General features: G+C 48.0%; 1 protein-coding gene across 6 annotated transcripts in view; it reads right to left on the reverse strand.

Moving 5' to 3' along the window:
• The window catches only part of gpsm1b (G protein signaling modulator 1b), a 298729-nt gene that overhangs the window by 67764 nt on the left and 207596 nt on the right, over positions 1–23369 (reverse strand). Inside the window, exon 1 of one of the 6 annotated variants that reach the window (XM_078226263.1) lies at positions 15135–15243. The exons of 4 other annotated variants lie outside the window; for them this stretch is intronic. The gene's annotated coding sequence lies outside the window, so the exon portion shown is untranslated. Of the gene's footprint in view, positions 1–15134; positions 15244–23369 lie in introns of those variants that run through there. One more of the 6 variants, XM_078226262.1, reaches the window with a different exon arrangement.

A 23369-nucleotide genomic window follows, 5' to 3' on the forward strand; every position in this document is an offset into this window, starting at 1 on the left:
GTTATTGGATAGGCACATGGAGAACACCAGGATGATAGGGAGTGGGATAGCTTGATCTTGGTTTCAGATAAAGCTTGGCACAACATCGTGGGCCGAAGGGCCTGTTCTGTGCTGTACTGTTCTATGTTCTATGTTCTAAATCTTTGTCAATGCTGCAGCTCAGTGGGTAACACTCTCACCTCTGAGTCAGGAGGTTGTGGTTTCAAATCCTACCCCAGATACTTGAACAGATAACATGGGCTGAAACTGCACGGTGGTTAGCACTGCTGCCTCACAGCACCAGCAACCCAGGTTCAATTCTAACCTCAGGCCACTGGCTTGGGTCACTGTCTGTGTCGAGTTTGCACATTCTCCCCGTGTCTGCATGGGTTTCCTACCAATACTCCGGTTTTCTCCCACTGTCCAAAGATGTGCGGATTAGGTGGATTGGCCATGCTAAATTGCCCCTTAGTGTCAGCGGGAGTAACAGGGTAAATACGTGGGGTTACGAGATTGTTGTCAGTGCAGGCTCGATGGGTCGAATGGCCTTCTTTTGTATTGTAGGGATTCTATGATCTGAAAGATGCACAAGGCGGCTGAACTGGAAGCCGGAAGAGCTTTGAGACAGAAATTAGCAAGTCAATATTTCAAAGCATTAGTTAAATCATGTCACAGGCAGATTGTGGCTGACGCTTGCTGAAGCTGCCACGCAATACAGAGTGAAATTAGTTAACGTTCCGTGGAGTGAGAGCAAAGATACTTGAATATTTAAACAGATATTCTAGCCAACATTGCTAAGATCAAATAGCCAAAGCTTGCTGATTTACACCCACAGCCTTTTTAGGGCAGTTATTCGATTTGAAGAATTGCCTGCATGTCAGCTGATGTTTCTGGAAAGGATTTAAGGGATAGCAGAAAGTTCCAAAATACAAACAGATAAGAAACTTCACCAATGTCACATATAAGACGTATGTACACATAGGGGCAACCTAGAAACAGCAGGCATTCAAAAAGCAAAAACAATATTTACCAAAATCTAACAATGGGGGCTGGAGACAGGGGGTACATCTGATGGTATCAGTAATGTCAGCGGTTAACACTGCTATCTCACTCACAGTGCCAAGGACCCGGGTTCAATTCCCGGCTTGGGACACTGTCTGTGCAGAGTCTGCACGTTCTCCTCGTGTCTGTGTGGGTTTCCTCCGGGTGCTCCGGTTTCCTCCCACAGTCCGAAAGACGTGCTGGTTAGGTGCATCGGCCATGCTAAATTCTCCCTCAGTGTACCCGAACAGGCGCCGGAGTGTGGCGACTGTTCAGGGGATTTTCACAGCAACTTCATTGCAGTGTTAATGTAAGCCTGCTTGTGACACTGATAAATAAATTCTAGAACTTCTAAAACTTAAAAAAAATTAAAAATGTCGAGATATCCCCAGTATCAAAGTATTTTTTTGTAAATTCACTCATGGTTGTGGGTTTCACTAGTAAAGTGAGTGTGAGTTTCACTAGTAAAGTGAGTGTGAGTTTCACTAGTAAAGTGAAGAAATTTATTGGCATGCCTTAATCACCTTTGAGAAGATGGTGATGGAGTTGCCTTCGCGACAGCTGAGTGGTTTGCTAGGCTAATTTAGAGGATAGTTAACATAAGAACTAGGAGCAGGAGTAGGCCATCTGGCCCCTCGAGCCTGCTCCGCCATTCAATAAGATCATGGCTGGTCTTTTCATGGACTCAGTTCCACTTACTTAACGATTAGCCACATTGCTGTAGGTCTGGAGCTACATGTAGACCAGACCGAGTGAGGGCGGAAGATTTCTTTCCCTGAAGAACATTAGTGAACCAGATGAGGTTTTACAAGAATTCAGTAATTTTACAAGAATTCAGTAATGTCAGACTCTGCACATGGTCACCACTCTACCGAATTATTCCAGATTTATTGAAGTAACTGAATTAAAAACCCCCAGATCTCAATGTGGTATTTGAACTTGTGTCTCCCCACTTCATTGGTTCAAGCCCAGATGATTATTTCTGTAGTAATACATATAGCATTATTTATGAATGCTACGCTGGGTCAAGCATTGGGTGGGGTAGAGTTGGGGAGAGAGAAAGGACCATGTGGGGAAAAGGACAGTGCTGTACAGCAATTGGGTAACGCAGAGCTTACGAAGCAGCATTGAGGCTTTAATCACATGAAACAGTAATGCTAACACGGATTGACAGAAGTGACCAGTGCGACATTTGGCAAAAGTCCCATACAGGCCAAATTGATGGTTTTACGTTAAATTCAAATGTCACAGGGAATAAATGTCCAGACAAGCAATTGGGCAGCACGGTGGCATAGTGGTTAGCACTGCTGCCTCACAGCGCCAGGCACCCGATTCCCGGCTTGGGTCACTGTCTGTGCGGAGTCTGCACATTCTCCGCGTGTCTGCGTGGGTTTCCTCCGGATGCTCTGGTTTCCTCCCACAGATGTGGAGATGCCAGCATTGGACTGGGGTAAGCACAGTAAGAAGTCTCACAACACCAGGTTAAAGTCCAACAGGTTTATTTGGTAGCAAACGCCACACAAGCTTTCGGAGCGTGCTGCTCCTTCGGATGAACGGATGAATGAACACCGCTCGACAATCACCAGGCAAGACTGTTCTCTTCCTGTTGGGGAGCACTTCAGCAGTCACGGGCATTGAAATATCTATCTCTAAAGTGCTTTACAAAGTTCTATATTTGGTCTTTTTATTTCAATAGCTTTGCCAGCTAACATACACAAGAACATAACAGGTCACCACATGAGAGGGGAGGATGTTGCCACAAATAATCACTGCTATCAAATTATTTTGCTCCCTTCCCACCTTTTCGTTGCTAATTCTCTCCCCCCACCACCTCCACATATAGGCTATCTTCTGGTTAGTCATGTTGGACTTTCACCTCTCTATTCTGAAAAGGATGGGCATGAGACAGAAGACCTCTACACAGATAGATCTCTGTCAATGCCGCAGCTCAGTGGGTAGCACTCTCAACTCTGAGTCAGGAGATAGTTGTTTCGAATCCCACCCCGGATACTTGAACAGATAACATGGGTCGAAACTGCACAGTGGTAGCACTGCTGCCTCACGGCGCTTGGGACCCGGGTTCAGTTCCGGCCTTGGGTCACTGTCTGTGTGGAGTTTGCACGTTCTCCCCGTGTCTGCGTAGGTTTCCTTTGGGTGCTCCGGTTTCCTCGCACTCTCTAAAGATGTGCGGATTAGGTTGATTGGCCATGCTAAATTGCCCCTTAGTGTCCCGATGTGTAAGTTAGGGGGATAAGTGGGATTACGGGGATAGGGACTGGGTAAAATGCTCTGTCGGAGAGTCAGTGCAGCCTCAATGGACTGAATGGCCTCCTTCTGCACTATAGGAATTCTATGATTCTATGAAATTCCAAGTGTAAGAGGTGATCTTTCAGATGCGATATTCAGCTGAAGCTCTGTCTGCTCTCTCAAGTGGACAGACGATCCTTTGGCACTATTTTGGAGAGCAGGGATCTCCCCTCTATGCCCTGGCCAATTATTATCCCTCAACCTACATTCCTCAAACCGATGACCTGGTCATTAGCAAATTGCTGTTTGTGGGACCGCACTGTGCTCAAACTGGCTGCGATACTTTCTGCAACAGCAAATGCACTTAAAAATTAGATACCATAGACATGGAGTTCTTCAATTTTTGGCTCTCCATCCTTGTGGCTAAATTTTATATAACAAGAGATGGTACGAACACTGATAAAAATGGGATGATCAGATGAATCCTCAGATTTAATATAGCCGGCACAATGGTTAGCATTTGCTGCCTCACAGCGCCAGGGACCCCGGTTCGATTCCCGGCCTCGGGTCACTGTCTGTGGGGAGTCTGCACCTTCTCCCCGTGTCTGCGTGGGTTTCCTCCCACAGTCCAAAGATGTGCGGGTTAGGTGGTTTGGCTATGCTAACTTGCCCCTTAGTGTCAGGGGGACTAGCTGGGGTAAATGCATGGGGTTATGGGGGGGTAGGGCCTGGGTGGGATTGTGGACGGTGCAGACTTGATGGGCCAAATGGCCTCCTTCTGCACTGTAGGGATTCTATGAATACTCCAGATCTCAACCACACTGCTCCAGGAAGATGCTGAATATGGCTCAGCATGATGGTCTGTGCCTGTACTGAGCATCCAGCGTAAGCAGCTTGGAAGGTTTCACAATGTTAAAGTTTAGAAAATCCAAATTTTATGTAAGTAAAGGAACAAAGATCTTACACTATGTTGCGACACCTTTTCACGTCCTCAAAGCACTTCTTACTGCCTGTAATGTATTTTTGGAGTATAACCAATGTGGTGAAAGAAAGGGCGGCATGGTGGAACAGTGGTCAGCACTGCTGCCTCACAGCGACAGTGACTCAGGTTCGATTCCCAGCTTGGGTCAGTGTGTGTGTGTGTGTGTGTGTGTGTGTGTGTGTGTGTGTGTGTGGAGTATGCACGTTCTCCCCGTGTCTTCGTGGGTTTCCTCCGGATGCTCTGGTTTCCTCCCACAATCTGAAAGACGTGCTGGTTAAGTGCATTGGCCCAAATAGAGTGTGGTGACTAGAGGAATTTCACAGTCACTTCATTGCAGTGTTAATGTAAGCCTTACTTGCGACTAATAAATTTTACTTGAAATACCGTCGGCAACATTCACACAGCAAGATCCCAACGCCAAATGAGATGCACGATCTCTTGAATTCTTCACCGACAATGTTGGGAGAGGGGTAAATGTTGGTCGTGTCACCAGGAGAACTCCCTGGTCTTTTCTTCAAACAAGGCGAAGGAACCTGTCTGTCGCAACATGTAGACAAGGCCTCAATTTAGCATCTGATCTAACTGTTGGCACCTCGAACAATGCAGCACTCTTTGTACTGCATGATCCTCGTGGTGTTTTTTTAGAAATTGTGAAATTCAACAAATTATCCTGTGACCGTCATCAAATTTTCCGTCATTAAAATATCATCCTGAACAATAACGGACTTGAACACAGGAGGAAGATTAACTTCAGAGATTTATTAAAACATTAAGAGATTGTTTACAAGCAATTTGTTGAGGTACGCACAAGTAGGATATCCATTGGAGACTAAAAGGTTCTCAGATCAAAGGTGGTTTTTAACCTTGAACGACAAAGACCTGATGGCGCTCTCCCATCTTTACATCAGAAGACTAAGGAAATTTGGCATGTCCACTATGACTCTCACCAACATTTACAGATGCACCCTAGAAAGCATCCTTTCTGGTTGTATCTGGTATGGCTCCTGCTCTGCCCAAGACCACAGAAAACTACAAAGGGTCGTGAACGAAGCCCAATCCATCACGCAAATGGCTCTGTCTACACTTCCCGCTGACTTGGAAAAGCAGCCAGCATAATTAAGGACCCCTCGCACCCCAAACATACTGTCTCCCACCTTCTTCCGTCGGGAAAAAGATACAAATGTCTGAGATCACACACCAACCGACTCAAGAACAGCTTCTTCCCTGCTGCTGTCAGACTTTTGAATGGACTTACCTCGCACTAAGTTGATCTTTCTCTACACCCTAGCTATGACTGTAACACGACATTCTGCACTCTCTCCTCGTCTTCTCTATGAATGGTATGCTTTGTACAGCACGCAAGAAACAATACTTTTCACTGTATACTAATAGATGTGACAATAATAAATCAAATCAAGTCAAAAAATCATATACTAAAATACAGCCACTTTGGTTACTGGAAGCAACCCATCATGTGCTTCCCTTGGACTAACTCTGACTTGAACTAAATCTGACCTGTCACATGAGCTTGTTTCCACACAAGATCGCGAGCTGCTGGATCATGCTCCAACCCTCCGAAGCTTATCTAGTCTCAGTACTTTTCTGTGACCTAGCTATTTAAACCTAATATTGCCAAATGACGCTGATCACCACAGCATCTGTCATAGGCTATCTGCAAGTTCTGCAGTTGGCCATATGATCCTAACCATCTCATGGTGCTCTCTACCTGTGCCAAGCTGTCAAGCTCATCACGTGTGACCTCTCAGCACGGTGGCACAGTGGTTAGCACTGCTGCCTCACAACACCAGGGACCCGGGTTCGATTCCCGGGTGGGGTCACTGTCTGTGCGCAGTTTGCACATTCTCCCCGTGTCTGCGAGGGTTTCCTCCGGGTGCTCCGGTTTCCTCCCACAGTCTAAAGATGTGTGGGTTAGGTGGATTGGCCATGCTAAATTGCCCCTGAGTGACAGGGGGGATGAGCTAAGGTAAATGCATAGTGTATTGGAGATACAGCCTGGGTGGGATTGTGGTCGGTGCAGACTCGATGGGCCGAATGGCCTCCTTCTGCACTGGAGGGATTCTATGATTCAATATTCAATATCTCTTTCCAGGTTTGAACTTGTAACCTTCCAAATTAAGAGGTGAGAGCACTGAAAGTGAGAGCTGTTACTGAGTATTTCCGAGGATCTCTGACTATTCTACCAGCACGCGGGGGTTTATAAAATATCCGACTGAAAGGCAACAATCTGAATTTTGTTTTGAAGTTGAGGATGTTATGTTGGCAAATCAGACATGGAAGGAAGGATGCACTTCAGTTTAAACAGCACAGAGCAGGGATGAAAGATAGCCAGAATTGCAAACAAGGCTGAGGGGTAAGAGATCAAGTCAAAGAAATTCAGAATATGAAAACAGCAATTTTAGAGTATTAGATAGCGTGAGCTTAACAGAGAACGGAGTGCACTGCGAGTTAGTAAGCAGCAGAGAGAGGGAGATGGAAACCACAGCAACTTTGATGCATTCAACAATTTGTACTTAAGAAGCACCTTTAATGTAATAAAATGCACCAAGGTACATCATAGGAATAGTTGCCAAAATTTGGGACCAGTGATCAGAAGCTTAAGGCTTTAAGGAGAGTTTTAAAAGGAGGACTGACGAGATCGGGGGAGGCTGAGAGAGAGACACACACACACACACACACACACACACACACACAGAGGGTGTGTGAGAGAGAGACAGAGTGCGAGAGACACAGAGGGTGCGAGAGAGAGAGGGGGGGACGGAAGGGACGCGAGCGAGAGGGGGACGGAGGGGGTGAGCGAGAGGGAGGGGGACGGAGGGGGCGCGAGCGAGAGGGAGGGGGACGGAGGGGGTGCGAGAGCGAGAGGGAGGGGGACGGAGGGGGTGCAAGAGCGAGAGGGAGGGGGACGGAGGGAGCGCGAGGGAGGGGGACGGAGGGGGCGCGGGCGAGAGGGAGGGGGACGGAGGGGGCGCGAGCGAGAGGGAGGGGGACGGAGGGGGCGCGAGCGAGAGGGAGGGGGACGGAGGGGGCGCGAGCGAGAGGGAGGGGGACGGAGGGGGCGCGAGCGAGAGGGAGGGGGACGGAGAGGGCGCGAGCGAGAGGGAGGGGGACGGAGGGGGCGCGAGCGAGAGGGAGGGGGACGGAGGGGGCGCGAGCGAGAGGGAGGGGGACGGAGGGGGCGCGAGCGAGAGGGAGGGGGACGGAGGGGGCGCGAGCGAGAGGGAGGGGGACGGAGGGGGCGCGAGCGAGAGGGAGGGGGACGGAGGGGGCGCGAGCGAGAGGGAGGGGGACGGAGGGGGCGCGAGCGAGAGGGAGGGGGACGGAGGGGGCGCGAGCGAGAGAGAGGGGGACGGAGGGGGCGCGAGCGAGAGAGGGGGGACGGAGGGGGCGCGAGCGAGAGAGGGGGGACGGAGGGGGCGCGAGCGAGAGGGAGGGGGATGGAGGGGGCGCGAGCGAGAGGGAGGGGGACGGAGGGGGCGCGAGCGAGAGAGGGGGACGGAGGGGGCGCGAGCGAGAGAGGGGGGACGGAGGGGGCGCGAGCGAGAGGGGGGACGGAGGGGGCGCGAGCGAGAGAGGGGGGGACGGAGGAAGCGCGAGCGAGAGAGGGGGGGACGGAGGAAGCGCGAGGGAGGGGGACGGAGGGGGCGCGGGCGAGAGGGAGGGGGACGGAGGGGGCGCGAGCGAGAGGGAGGGGGACGGAGGGGGCGCGAGCGAGAGGGAGGGGGACGGAGGGGGCGCGAGCGAGAGGGAGGGGGACGGAGGGGGCGCGAGCGAGAGGGAGGGGGACGGAGGGGGCGCGAGCGAGAGAGGGGGGACGGAGGGGGCGCGAGCGAGAGAGGGGGGACGGAGGGCGCGCGAGCGAGAGAGACCGAGGGCGCGCGAGCGAGAGAGACCGAGGGCGCGCGAGCGAGAGAGACGGAGGGCGGGCGAGCGAGAGAGACGGAGGGCGCGCGAGCGAGAGAGACGGAGGGCGCGCGAGCGAAAGAGACGGAGGGCGCGCGAGCGAGAGAGACGGAGGGCGCGCGAGCGAGAGAGACGGAGGGCGCGCGAGCGAGAGAGACGGAGGGCGCGCGAGCGAGAGAGACGGAGGGCGCGCGAGCGAGAGAGACGGAGGGCGCGCGAGCGAGAGAGACGGAGGGCGCGCGAGCGAGAGAGACGGAGGGCGCGCGAGCGAGAGAGACGGAGGGCGCGCGAGCGAGAGAGACGGAGGGCGCGCGAGCGAGAGAGACGGAGGGCGCGCGAGCGAGAGAGACGGAGGGCGCGCGAGCGAGAGGAAGATTGAGAGAGGGAGAGAGATGGAAGGTGCGAGAGAGAGAGAGATGGAGGGGGTGAGAGAGAGGGAAAGCGTGTGAGAGAGAGAGCGCAAAAGAGACATAGGGTGCAAGAGGGAGAACACGCCACAGAAACGGAGGATAAGAGAGAGAGAGCGCGAGAGGCTGAGGGTTCGAGACAGAGTACAACAGAGACGGAGAGTCCGAGAGAGAGTGAGATGGAGGGTGCAAGAGAGAGAGCGCGAGAGACGGAGGGTGGGAGAGAGAGAGAGACAGAAGACGGAGGGACCAAGAGAGAGCGTGAGATAGACGGAGGGTCAAAGAGAGAGATGGAGGGTGCAAGACGAAGAGAGAGAGAGCAAGCACGAGAGATGGAGGGTCTGAGAGAGAGAGAGAGAGACGGAGGATGCGAGAGAGAGAAAGAGAGAGAGAGAGACGAAGAGTGAGACAGTGAGACAGAGAGAGATGGAGAGTGCGAGAGAGAGAGTGCGAGAAAGACGAAGGGCGAGAGAGAGTGCGAGAGGGTGTGAGCCAGAGGGAGATGGAAGGTGCGAGGGTCTGAGAGAGAGGGAGAGCGTGAGAGACGGAGTGTTCGAGAGAGAGCACGACAGAGACGGTGAGTCTGAGAGAGAGAGAGAGAGACAGACAGAGGGTCCGACAGAGAGAGCGCATGAGGCAGAGGGTCCGTGAGAGAGGCAGACCTCAAGGGAGAGGCCGAGAAAATGACAGAGACTGGGAGAGGCGCAGAGAGAGAGAGAGAGACAGGGAGAGGTGGAGATGTGGAGATGTTTAGAGATGGAATTTCAGTGCTTAAGGAGTAGACAGCTGAGGTATGTTGCTTACATTTTGTCCCAAATAACAGGCCCAAGCAGAGCCCAGAACAAAGTATTTAATTGCTTTGCAAAGATAAACATTTTATAAATAAAGCTTCAAGAAAAATACCTGCAGGATGCCAACATAATTGTTGCTATTTGAAATAAGTTACAAGCCTATCCTGCTGGGATTCACAAAGTAAGAAGTCTAACAACACCAGGTTAAAGTCCAACAGGTTTATTTGGTAGCAAACGCCATTAACTTTCGGAGCGCTGCCCCTTCGTCAGGTGGAGTGGGAGATCTGTTCACAAACAGGGCATACAGAGACACAAACTCAATTTACAGAATATTGATTGGAATGCGAGTCTTTACAGCTAATCAAGTCTTAAAGGTACAGACAATGTGAGTGGAGAGAGCATTAAGCACAGGTTAAAGAGATGTGTATTGTCTCCACACAGGACAGCTAGTGAGATTTTGCAAGTCCAGGCAAGTTGTGGGGGTTACAGACAGTGTGACATGAACCCAAGACCCGGTTGAGGCCGTCCTCATGTGTGCGGAACTTGGCTATCAGTCTCTGCTCAGCGACTCTGCGCTGTCGTGTGTCGTGAAGGCTGCTTCCCCAAAGATCAGAGGCCGAATGCCCGAGACCGCTGAAGTGCTCCCCAACAGGAAGAGAACTGTCTTGCCTGGTGATTGTCGAGCGGTGTTCATTCATCCGTTCATCTGAAGGAGCAGCATGCTCCGAAAGCTAGTGGCGTTTGCTACCAAATAAACCTGTTGGACTTTAACCTGGTGTTGTTAGACTTCTTACTGTGTTTACCCCAGTCCAACGTCAGCATCTCCACATTGGGATTCACAAACATAGTCTCCCCCATTCTCTCTCGCTCTGTGTTAATGAGGCGATGGTCAGTGTCTGCAGATTAGCAATGTAAATATGCTGTCACACAGCAGCACCGAGGATATTCATTGTTGCTTTATGTTACTGGAGGTATATGCCGTGATTCTGTTATGTTAGTGAGAATTTTTACAAAAATGTATGTAATAGGTTTCTTAACCCGAAACACATTGCTCCCACAAGCCATGCACAAACTCTCCCACAAACTGCATCCAACTAATTAAGTCCCCTAAGCAAGGCAATGAGCCACTGGTAGAACCTACGGAAAGGTAAACTCTTCAACTTTTCCACAATCCACAAAACAAACACTCATGAAACTCTCGCATAACAATTTAGCATTGCAACACACTGCACAAATCCGCTGTACAAAACTGATTACAGTTTATTTATTAGTGTTACAAGTTGGCTTATATTAACACTGCAATGGAGTTACTGTTAAAATCCCCAAGTCGTCACACTCCGGCGCCTGTTCGGGTACACCGAGGGAGAATTTAGCTTGGCAATGCACCTAACCAGCACGTCTTTCGGACTGCGGGAGCAAACTGGAGCACCCGAAGGAAACATAGAATCATAGAGTCATAGAGGTTTACAGCATGGAAACAGGCCCTTTGGCCCAACTTGTCCATGCCGCCCTTTTTTGTTTAAAACCCCTAAGCTAATCCCAATTGCCCGCATTTGGCCCATATCCCTCTATACCCATCGTACGCATGTAACTATCTAAATGCTTTTTAAAAGATAAAATTGTACCCGCCTCTACTACTACCTCTGGCAACTTGTTCCAGACACTCACCACCCTGTGTGTGAAAAAATTGCCCCTCTGGACACTTTTGTATCTCTCCCCTCTCACCTTAAACCTATACCCTCTAGTTTTAGACTCCCCTACCTTTGGGAAAAGATATTGACTATCTACCTTGTCTATGCCCCTCATTATTTTATAGACCTCTAAAAGATAACCCCTCAGCCTCCTACGCTCCAGAGAAAAAGGTCCCAGTCTATTCAGCCTCTCCTTATAACTCAATCCATCAAGTCCCGGTAGCATCCTAGTAAATCTTTTCTGCACTCTTTCTAGTTTAATAATATCCTTTCTATAATAGGGTGACCAGAATTGCACACAGTATTCCAAGTGTGGCCTTACCAATGTCTTGTACAACTTCAACAAAACTTCCCAACTCCTGTATTCAATGTCCTGACCGATGAAACCAAGCATGCCGAATGCCTTCTTCACCACTCTGTCCACCTGTCACTCCACTTTCAAGGAGCTATGAACATGTACCCCTAGATCTCTTTGTTCTGTAACTCTCCCCAATGCCCTACCATTAACTGAGTAAGTCCTGCCCTGGTTCAATCTACCAAAATGCATCACCTCGCATTTGTCTAAATTAAACTCCATCTGCCATTCGTCAGCCCACCGGCCCAATTGGTCAAAATCCCGTTGCAATTGGAGATAACTTTCTTCACCAATCTTGGTGTCATCTGCAAACTTACTAACCATGCCCCCTATATTCTCATCCAAATCATGAATATAAATGACAAATAACAGTGGGCCCAGCACTGATCCCTGAGGCACACCGCTGGTCACAGACCTCCAGTTTGAAAAACAACTCTCTACAACCACCCTCTGGCTTCTGTCAAGAAGCCAATTTTGTATCCATTTAGATACCTCACCCTGGATCCCGTGAGATTTAACTTTATGAAACCCTCGCAGACACGGGGATAATGTGCAGACTCCGCACAGACAGTGACCCAAGCCGGGAATTGAGCCCAGGTCCTTGGCGCTGTGAGACAGCAGTGCTAACCATTGTGCCACTGTGCCGCCCTAATGAGTTCAAGTAAAATGGCTCAGACACACTGGAATAGCCAAGTAACATTGGTAAAACTTGAAGAGATTTGAAATGTTAATTTGAGTTACGAATGAGAAAGGTCATTCAGTTCACACTAATTAATCCATCCAGAAGGATTGTGGATTTTGTTTCCATGCCATCATGGTCCTTGTTTCCACTATTCTCATCTCCAAGTCTACTGTACATGTTGATCACTGTGTGAAAATCACCCCAGTGTCGATAACAAAATTACCGTTGTTTAGCTTGAATCTATTCTACACTCAAAATAATAGAGGGTCATAGCGAACCCAGGCGTTATTGGTTATTGCTTTTTATTCTTCCATAGAGTCATACAGTGCAGAAAGAGGCCATCCGGCCCATCGACTCTGCACCAACCACAATCCCACCCAGCCCTATCCCCATAACCCCATGTATTTACCCCTGACACTAAGAGGCAATTTAGCATGTCAATCCACCTAACCTGCACATCTTTCGGACTGTGGGAGGAAACCGGAGCACTCGGGAGAAAATCCACAGGCTCAGGGGGAGTACGTGCAAACTCCACACAGACAGTGACCCAAGCCGGGAAACGAACCCAGGTCCCTGGCGCTGTGAGGCAGCAGTGCTAACCATCCTGTGCATGGCATGTGGGCATCTATGGACAAAGCCAGAATTTGCTGCCAGTCCCTAATTGCCCTCGAACGGGGTCACAGGCCACACCATTTCAGAGGGCAGTTAAGAGTCAACCACATGGCTGAGAGTCTGGAGTCACATATCGGCCAGACCAGATAGGGACGACAGACCTCCTTCCCTGAATGGCATTCGCGAAGCAGATGGGTTTTACTGACAATTGACAATGGTTTCATGGTCACTCGCTTTTCAATTCCTGATTCATTCATTGAATATAAATTCCACCAGCTGCCTTGGTGGGATTTGAATCCCAGAGCATTAGCCTGGGCCTCAGGATTACAAGTCCAGAGACCGTAAGACCAAAAGACATGGAAGCAGAAGTAGGCCATTCGGCCCATTGAATCTACTCTGCAAGTCAATGAGACCAATGACATTATTTCTTCTTCAAGGTCACCCCCTCAGCAGAGTAATAAGAGCCAAGTTAATTCCACGCACGAGATTGCCTCTCAATGCAAAACCTGCTCCAAAATCTTCATCCCCCAGTCTGAAAATATATTTGCTTTTAAAAAGAGAAAAATGTTCTACCTCAATTCACTCTGAAAGCAGCTCCCGCATGCATATGTACTGCCTTAATCAAGAGGAGGGCTCAATAAGTCAGGGGCTCTGCCAATGCCTGGTTGACCTGAGAGATCTACTTTTATATGGCTGGCGGGAGATCCGCTTCCGTTCTTGAGACTCCTTCTTTAACAATGAAAACAATGCAAAAGCTTGAAACCTTCAGAAAAGGCAGCACACAAGAGGCAGAAAGACACAAAATGGAAGCCGAAATGCAGGCTAAATCAAGCTGAACTTTGAGACTTGTGCAACTTTTCCCTAAAATTGATACACTACCACTCGATCTTGATGTTATTTTTCAGTGACATTCTCAGGGAATGTTTGAAGTTGAGAGAACGGCACAAGCTAAGTCTCAAGCTGTGTGCAGCTGCGCTATTATAAAGTCAGTTTTGTCTCTGTGTTAACAATGAAAGTTGAAGAAATGAAAAAAAATAGTCCTGTGTGTGGGGTGAGTGCAGAGCTTTGAAAGCAGGCAAACTATTGATTAAGTGACATGGTGTAAAAGGAAAGCAGGCAGCGATCTTGTAATGCACTTCTTGAAAGTATTTTTCAGTTCTATTTTAAGATCTGGTATTTATGTACAATGTTAAGGACTGCTACTGATTAGCACCAACAATCTGTATTAAAAAAAAACACTGCATGGTTAATAGTTCCTCTTCTGTGTGGTACCCATGCTTTGCTCTCTTGAGAGAAGGTACCCCATGTCAATGAGTTTCAGAAACGGAGCTCGCACACGAGAGGAGGAACACAAGCGAATTTCCCTTCGGAAAAACTGTCCCAGCTCAACTGCGTAAGGAGAGAGATTTGGCAATAAGCAGAAATGGATTCTTGGGAAGAGACCGAGAGACCCTGCCGGGCTTAATCCCAAATTACAGACCGTCTAACCTGATGTGCGACATCCACATGGTGTAATAATTTCCACTCAAACTCAAATCGGTTCAGAGAAACGGCTTGCCAATCCTTCGGGTGACACGAGTGCCGAATGAGCAGAGTTTATTGATCTTTCTTTGTTAAAGCAATTTAGTAACAGTCTTGTTGTCACTTCACACTTCGCACATGAGTATTTCCTAAACACTCAAAATCGAGTGCTCCGCACAATACAAGGATCCAACTGAACTGCCCAAATCACCACAAATGTCTCTCTCAGCAACACTTAAGAAATATAATGCAGTTCCCCCACCAGCACTCATTTCTCATCTTTCATTCGTTAGCCTTGCTTTTTAAACCAACATCATTATAAACAGAAGTCCCCTCCGTGGCAGAGTCCACTTGCTATTTCAACATCATCACATTGGGGTCAGTCAGCATTCCGTCTCCTCGTACCAACATTTGCAACATTAAAAAAATTATCAGGTTCAACGTGCTGTGTTTTGCTTTGAAAGAGTGAAGGCAACGCAAGCCCAAACCAGCAGCCCTTACTATTTTAAATCACTTTAAGAACACGGCAAAGTGTGACTTTAGAGCTCAACATTCGCTGCATAGGTACACCATAACTTCAACTTAAAATTAATGTTTGACCCAAGTCTTTGAGTGCCTATGGAAAATATTAAATCTCAACCTGTTCCCCCCCATCATCTCATCCTATTTGTACAAAAACAGCACACACGTCAGTCCCAGTTTTCTACCACTCTCCTCGTGTGTCTAATTACCCATTTCAATATTTGTTCAACTCCTGCAAGCTAAGAAGCCACAGCTATTGCCCTCTGTACTCATCTGTACCGTAGATGTCCGGCTTGGCAGGTCAGGCAGGTCTTGGGTGTGTGTTGAAATGCATTAAGCATAGCACGGGGGAACGCTGATAAGAAAGTGAGAGAGAAACCTACTTGCTCCAAACCAGTTTCACAGGCAGTAGGAGCCATCTGTTGCAGCCACGGACAATGACAGATTGGTGTAATCCTCTGAAATATCGCTGGCCGCTTCATCAACGCTGTCCATCTCGCAAATTCACCTATTCGGCAAATGAGCTCAAGAGGTCCCAGAGCCACCTTTTAAACAACTTGCTCAAAAAATACAAGCTCCACCTCCTGAGGTTTGCAGCATATTAATGAGATCTCTTAGTCAATCATGCAATGCTTGCACATAGTCTGCCCACTCTGTGACGGGTTCCTTGAATGCAGCCTGTGTTGTGTCCACTGTGCAAGGAATTCAGCTCTCTGAAGTAATATGACCGAACTCTAACCAATATGAAATTAAAGTGCGACAGGGACATTGATGTGAATGTGTCACTCAGCACATCAGTGTGTGACTGGCAAACGCGGGGGAAATGAAATTTAAAAGAATTTCCAATTATAGCTCAGTTTAATCTGCGTTTGAAGTGCAGGTCACTGTTACACAGGTGAACGCAGGAGACTGTCCACGGGGCAAAGTCCCATGAAGAGCAATAAATCCGGTGGCAATTTGTTTTTGGTTGTGTTGGCTCAAGTCCAACATATTAACACAGCAAACAATGAGCAGTGTTCACGGCTCAACGAGCATATCACAGTATGCATTGCCAAGGCACAGGGGACCAGAGATCCCCGGTTCAATCCCCGGGCCGTGCTCAGCTTGGATGACGAGGCAGTGCCAAATTGGGTTCGAAGCCCCCAAGACAAGGGAAGGATTAAATAAAAAGCATGAGTCAAGGAAACCTCTTTGGCACAGCTCGCCTGCGACCTCCTCAACCTTCAGGTTAGTGCACTGCATCCTTGCAAAGGATGTACTGGCCTTGGAGGTGGTGCAGTACAGTCTCAGGAGAATGAGACAGCAGGACTTAAACGGTTGACTTGTTAGAGATTAGGCTTGTGTTTCCTCAAGTAATGAAGACAGAAAGGGTGATCTCATATAGTTGTTTAAGATGATTAAAGATAAAGATAGAGATAAATTATTTCCACTGGGTGGGAGCATCTTTCCCCTAAAAAGCTGTTGGGGTCAATTGCAAGCTTCAAAACGGAGATTGTTAGATTTTTGTTAGGCAGAAGCTGACAGATGGAGGTAAGGTACAAATCAGCTCTGATTTCACAAATGGTGCAATATTCATTGAATCAAGGGGATGAGTGGCCTACTCTTGTTCGTACCTTCCTTCATTTAATGCATTGCCCAATTCAAACTGAGAAAGTTGCCTAGATGAGCGCAATTCCAATAACAGTGTTTATCCATGGAGACAGTTACATGGGTAAGATGGGGATAGAGGGATATGGGCCAAACACGGGCAATTGGGACTAGCTTAGTAGTTAAAAAGGGACGGCATGGACAAGTTGGACCGAAGGGCCTGTTTCCATGCTGTAAACCTCTCTTTAACGTTCATGAAGCTTGACACCAGTTTCTTCCCTGTTGCCATCAGACTTTTGAATGGTCCTATCCTATATTAAGCTGATCTTTCTCTTCATCCTTTCACTAACTGCAACACCACATTCTGCACCCTCTTCTTTCCTTCTCCCTGATACACTCTACGAATGGAACGTTTAGTCTGTATAGCTTGCAAGAAACAATATTTTTCACTGTATCCCAATACACATGACAATAATAAATCAATCAATCAACATCCAAGATTGGCAACCGGTCCATCACCTTAAGCATTCACTCCCTCCATCACAGTGCACAGTGGCAGCATTGTCTACTATCTACAAGACACACTACACCAAGGCGCTTCTGACAACACACCCCAAACCCACAACATCGATCACCTCGAAGCGCAGCAGATATGACTATAGCGGCACAGTGGTTAGCATTGCTGCCTCATAGCGTCAGGACCTGGGTTCGATTTCTGGCTTGGGTTGCTGTCTGTGCGGAGTCTGCACGTTCTCCCCGTGTCTGCATAGTTTTCCTTGGTTTCCTCCCACAGTGCGAAAGATGTGCAGGTTAGGTGCATTGGCTATGCTAAATCCTCCCACAGTGTACCCGAACAGGCGCCGGAGTGTGGCAACTAGGCAATTTTCGCAGTAACTTCACGTAAGCCTACTTGTGACACTAATAAATAAACTTTAAAAGATACCCGGGAACACCACCACTTGAAAGTTCCCCTCCAAGCCACTCACCGCCCTGACTTGGAAATATATCAGCCATTCCTTCATTGTCACTGGATCTAAATCCTGGAAATCCCTCCCAAGCAGCACTGTGGGTGTACCTACATGACATGGACTGCAGCAGCTCGGGAAGGCAGCTCAGCAACCCTTTCTCAAGGGGCAATTAGATGGTGGTACCCACCCTCTCCTCCCCCGCCATCCCGGTAAATGAATTAAAACAAAAATTTGAAGTGTGCATGTAACAATTTCATCTTTCACTGCAGCATTTCAACAAACCTCTCTCGAGAGACCAAGAGCTGCTGATTGTCATTTCCTTCACATGGATTGCAAGAACTTCAAAGCTGGAGACAGCAAGAGGGTTACAATCTGGAAATGAAGAGAATTCCATGCCTTGTCAAATGTAAACGGACAGCACGGTGGCACAGTGGTTAACACTGCTGCCTCACAGCGTCAGAGACCCAGGCTGAATGGCTTCCTTCTGCACCGTAGGGATTCTATGGTTCTATGTTTGAAGCCACACCATCAAGTTAATGCACACTTTATAAAACTGGCATTAAAATCATAGAATAGAAAATGCAATAAAGGAAAAATGGGCGAAAACCAAAAATATTGCCACAAAAGGTGAAAACTGAAATACAAGTTTGGGATGGCACAGTGATTAGCATTGCTGCCTCGCAGCGCCAGGGACCCGGACTCGACTCGAGCCTCAGGTCACTGTCTGTGTGGAGTTTGCACGTTCTCCCGGTGTCTGCGTGGGTTTCCTGCGCGTGCTCCGGTTTCCTCCCACAATCCAAAGGTGCGCGGGTTAGGTGGATTGGCGTGCTAAATTGTCCTTTAGTGTCTGGGAGATTAGGAGGGTAAATATGTGGGGTCACGGGGAATAGGGCCTGGCTGGGTTTGTGGTCGGTGCGGACTCAACGGGCCGAGTGGCCTCCCTTCTGCACTGTTGGGATTCTATGAAGTTGCAGCAACCTGAAAGCTCTGGGTCTATGATTCTAGTACACGAGGGAGTCACAGGGCAGATACAACTCGAAAGAGTAATTCTCGCTAATTCTGCATCAAATCAAAGACATTCTGAAAGAGGATCCACTGGAGCTCAAAATGGTGCATTTTGTCCTTAAAACATACACTTTTTCAGTCACCTAAATCGCGAATGAAATAGAAATGCAATAACGCATGTAAACGTCATTTTGTGACAGCTGGCTTTGTTTTTTTTTGAAAAGGGGATAAGTGATTCTCCACCTGGACCATGGACTAATCTCTGCCGTGCAGCCTTGGGGAGGGAAACATACTTAATTCTCACAAGGTGAGCGGGAAGCAGAGAGAGTCAATTTGAATCGCTTTCACACTCCTCCATAATGATGACTGACGGAGGTCCAAATGTGCGGAGTTTGCACGTTCTCCCCGTCTCTGCATGGGTTTCCTCCATGTGCTCCGGTTTCTTCCCACGGTCCGAAAGACATGCTGGTTAGGTGCATCGGCTATGCTAAATTCTCTCAGTGTACCCGAACAGGCGCTGGAGTGTGGTGACTAGAGGAATTTCACAGTAACTTCATTGCAGTGTTAATGTAAGCCTACTTTTGATTTGATTTGATTTATTATTGTCACATGCATCAGTATACAGTGAAAAGTATTGTTTCTTGCGCGCTGTACAGACAAAGCATACCGTTCAGAGAGAAGGAAACTAGAGAGTGCAAAGTGTAGTGTTACAGTCATAGCTAGGGTGTAGAGAAAGATCAACTTAATGCGAGGTACGTCCATTCAAAAGTCTGACAGCAGCAGGGAAGAAGCTGTTCTTGTGTCAGTTGGTACGTGACCTCAGACTTTTGTATCTTTTTCCCGATGGAAGAAGGTGAAAGAGAAAATGTCCGGGGTGCGTAGGATTCTTGATAACACTGGCTGCTTTGCCGAGGCATCGGGAAGTGTAGACAGAGTCAATGGATGGGAGGCTGGTTTGCGTGATGGATTGGGCTACATTCACAACCTTTTGTAGTTTCTTGCGGTCTTGGGCAGAGCAGGAGCCATACCAAGCTGTGATACAACCAGAAAGAATGCTTTCTATGGTGCATCTGTAAAAGTTGGTGAGAGTTGTAGTTGACATGCTAAATTTCCTTAGTCTTCTGAGAAAGTAGAGGCTTTGGTGGGCTTTCTTAATTATAGTGTCGGCATGGGGGTACCAGGACAGGTTGTTGGTGATCTGGATACCTAAAAACTTGAAGCTCTCGACCCTTTCTATTTCCTCCCCATATTTCGGCCTTTCGTACTTGTGACTAATAAATAAACTTTATTTTAAAAACTTTTAAAAAGGCCATTGGGTCACACAGCACATCATGAGGCCATTTGGCCCATCGTGCCACTGCTGGCTCTTCAAAAGAGCTATCCAATTCACAGCATGCCTTTTCTTTCCTTGTAGACTTATAAATAATAATTTTATCCCTTTTGAAAGTTGTTAATAACTCTGCTTTCGCCACGCTGGCAGGAACTGTATTCCTGATCTTAATAGCTTGCTGCAAATAATATCATTCTCACCTCCCTCAGAGGCTCCTTGGCAAATTACTATCCTTTGTTTATTGACCTTCCTGTCAATGGCACCAGTTTCTCCCTATCTGCTCTTTCAAAACTCCCGCAATTTTCAAAATTAAACCTCCCATTAACCTTCCCTGCTGTTAAACTTCTCCAGTGACCCACTCATCATCTTCGTATTATATCACATAAAACTGGGAAACAAATGAGTTCCGACATTAAGTTTGTTCTAAAATAGTTGGCATGCTCCACCTTTTTTAAAAATTCATTCTTGGGATGTGGGCATCGCTGACTAGGCCAGCATTTATTGCCCATCCCTAACTGCCCCTAAACTGAGTGTCTTGCTCGGCAATTTCAGAGGGCATTGAAGACTCAATCGCATTGCTGTGACTCTGGAGTCATATACAGTCCAAACTGGGTAAGGACAGTAGATTTCCTTCCCTAAAGGACATTAGTGAACCAGATGGGTTTTTATGTGTTTTTATCATTAGACTTTTGATGCCCGATTTTTATTGAATTCAAATTTCACCATCAGCCATGGTGGCATTCGAACCCGTGTCCAGTGACAATACCAATATGCCATCACCTCCCCTACACGACCATGTTTCATTTTAGAATCATCTGTTGACTTGATATTCAAGATGTGACATTCACTTGTCATATCATAGAATCCCTACAGTGCAGAAGGAGGCCATTTGGCCCATCGAGTCTGCACCGAACACAATCCCACCCAGGCCCTATCCCCATAACCCCGCATATTTACCCCGTTAATCACCCTGATACGAAGGTTAATTTAGCAAGGCCAATCAACCTAACCCGCACACCTTTGGACTTTGGGAGGATACGGGAGCGCCCGGAGGAAACCCTCACAGACACAGTGAGAACGTGCAAACTTCACACAGACAGTGACACGAGGCTGGAATCGAACCCGGGTCCCTGGTGCTGTGAGGCAGCAGTGCTAACCACTGTGCCAGTGTGCCATCCCAACTCAAGTATCAATCTTAGCAATGACGTCTTTCACAATTTGAAGCTGGAATGTTCCCTTAATCCTTTGATGTCGAAAGTTATTTTCTCTCCAGCATTTTTCCAATTCGGTGTGGTATTTCACAATGCGCATTGATGGCTCCCGCTCTTAGCTACTCAGCAGAACTATTCCAATACTCGAGCTTAAATCAAAATAAATGCCATCTTTTTCAGCAGATTTATTTGCAACGATGATCTAATTAGCACTTCCAATACACCCCGGGATTTTGCGATGATTTTAAACGTGATGGAATCTGACCTGCTCACCCCCAGTGTTCAGTGAAATACTGTGGTATCTAGCATAGCACGGTTACATTGCACCCGTCCAGACCACTACCACTTGGAGAACATTCAACGCAGATACTCCTGTCTAAATTAGCCAAGAATAGAAACGGAACAAAAAAAACTCTCAGGCCAAGTCTGATTTATAGAATCCCTACAGTGCGAGAGGCGGCCTTTCAGCCCATCGAGCCTGCACCAAGAACAATCCCACTCAGGCCCTATCCCTGTAATCCCACGTATTTATCTTGCTAACCCCCCGACACTAAAGGACAATTTAGCATGGTCAGTCAACCTAACCCACACATCTTTGGAGTGTGGGAAGAATCTGGAGCACCCGGAGGAAAACCACGTAGACATGGGGAGAATGTGCAAACTCCACACAGACAGTCACCCGAGGCTGGAATTGAACCCGGGTCTCTGGCTCTGTGAGGCAGCAGAGCTAACCACTGTGCAAATGATTTTTTTTTTAAGCACTTCCAAAGAACTGCACTGATCGGATGACAGAACTGGAGCCAGCGAACCAACGAAGAAAAGAGGTTAAGCACAATTTATGTAGGAACATCGGACTTAGGAGCAGGAGTAGACCATTCGGCCCCTTGGAAATACCTTCAATATCATGGCTAATCTGGCTGTTGTCCATTTTCCTGTCTGCTCCCTCCCATAGCCCCCAACTCCCTCGTTTATCAAATATCTGTCTAACTCGGTCTTGAGTGAATTCAATGTTCCAGCCTCCACTGCTCTCTGAGGTAGGGAATTCCACAGACTAACAACGCTCAGAAAAAAAATTCTCCTCATCCCAGTCTTAAGAGGGTTATTTTAAAAACCCTCTTTTTAAACTGTGTCCCTCGAGATCTAGTCACCCGCAACAAGGGGAAATATCCTGCTGGCATCTAACCTGTCAAATCCCCTCAGGATCTGATGCATTTCAATAATGGTGTGGAGATGCCAGGATTGGATTGGGGTTGGCGCAGTAAGAAGTCTCACAACACCAGGTTAAAGTCCAAGAGGTTTATCTGGTAGCACGAGCTTTCAGTGACTCACCTGATGAAGGAGCAGCACTCCGAAAGCTCGTGCTACCAAATAAACCTGTTGGACTTTAACCTGGTGTTGTGAGACGTCTTATTGTGTTTCAATGAGATCACCTCCCATTTATCTAAGCTCCAATGGGTATAGGCCCAACCTGTTCCACCTTTGTTCAGAGGATAAACCATTGATCCACTTGCTCCAATCAAGTTTTGAAAACTCGCATTTGTCTGCAAATATTTCAGTTCCTAAGTATTAGCAGGCTTGGGGGTGATGTTATAGAGGTCTGTAAAATAATGAGGGACATAGATCAGCGAGGTAGTCAACATATTTTTCCAAAGGTAGGGGAGTTTAAAACTAGAGGGCATAGGCTTAAGGTGAGAGGGGAGAGATATTAAAGGGTTCAGAGGGGCAATTGTTTCACAGAGGGTGATGAGTGTCCAGAGGTAGTAGAGGCGGGTAAAATTTTGTCTTTTAAAAAGCATTTAGACAGTTACATGAGTAAGATGGGTATTGAGGGATACGGGCCAAACGTGGGCAATTGGGACTAGCTTAGTGGTTTAAAAAAAAGGCATGGACAAGTTGGGCCGAAGGGCCTGTTTCCATGCTATAAACCTTGGTGACTCTACTCCCAAACACATTGCCCAGCGTCTTTCAATCTGAAACACACAAACCTTGTTCTGAACAAACCATCAACGAGAGAGACATAATGTGGAGATGGTGCAGTCAGGTGTTTGACATCAGCATCTCTGCAAGTCCTTAAGGTCTTAGCTGTTAATGGATACTGAATGATAGAACATCTGTCTCAACATCTGGAGCCTCATCCCCACTCTCATCAGTCATCATCTCATGCTCCCCTTGAGGCTTTCCTTCCTCAGCCAAAATTACGTGTTGCATTTTTATAGCGCCTTTCACAATCTCCTCAAAGCACTGCAGAGGAGATTGTGAAAGTACTTTTGTAACACACGCTGGGATTCCCCGACCTCGCCCGCGGCTGGGATTCCCCGACCTCGCCCGCGGCTGGGGTTCTCCGACCTCGCCCGCGGCTGGGGTTCTCCGACCTCGCCCCGCGGTTGGGGTTCTCCGACCTCGCCCCACGGCTGGGGTTCTCCGACCTCGCCCCACGGCTGGGGTTCTCCGACCTCGCCCGCGGCTGGTGTTCTCCGACCTCGCCCCGCGGCTGGGGTTCTCCGATCTCGCCCCGCG

Source organism: Mustelus asterias, chromosome 13 (genome assembly GCF_964213995.1).
Source record: "Mustelus asterias chromosome 13, sMusAst1.hap1.1, whole genome shotgun sequence".
In the NCBI taxonomy this organism is placed as follows: Eukaryota; Metazoa; Chordata; class Chondrichthyes; order Carcharhiniformes; family Triakidae; genus Mustelus; species Mustelus asterias.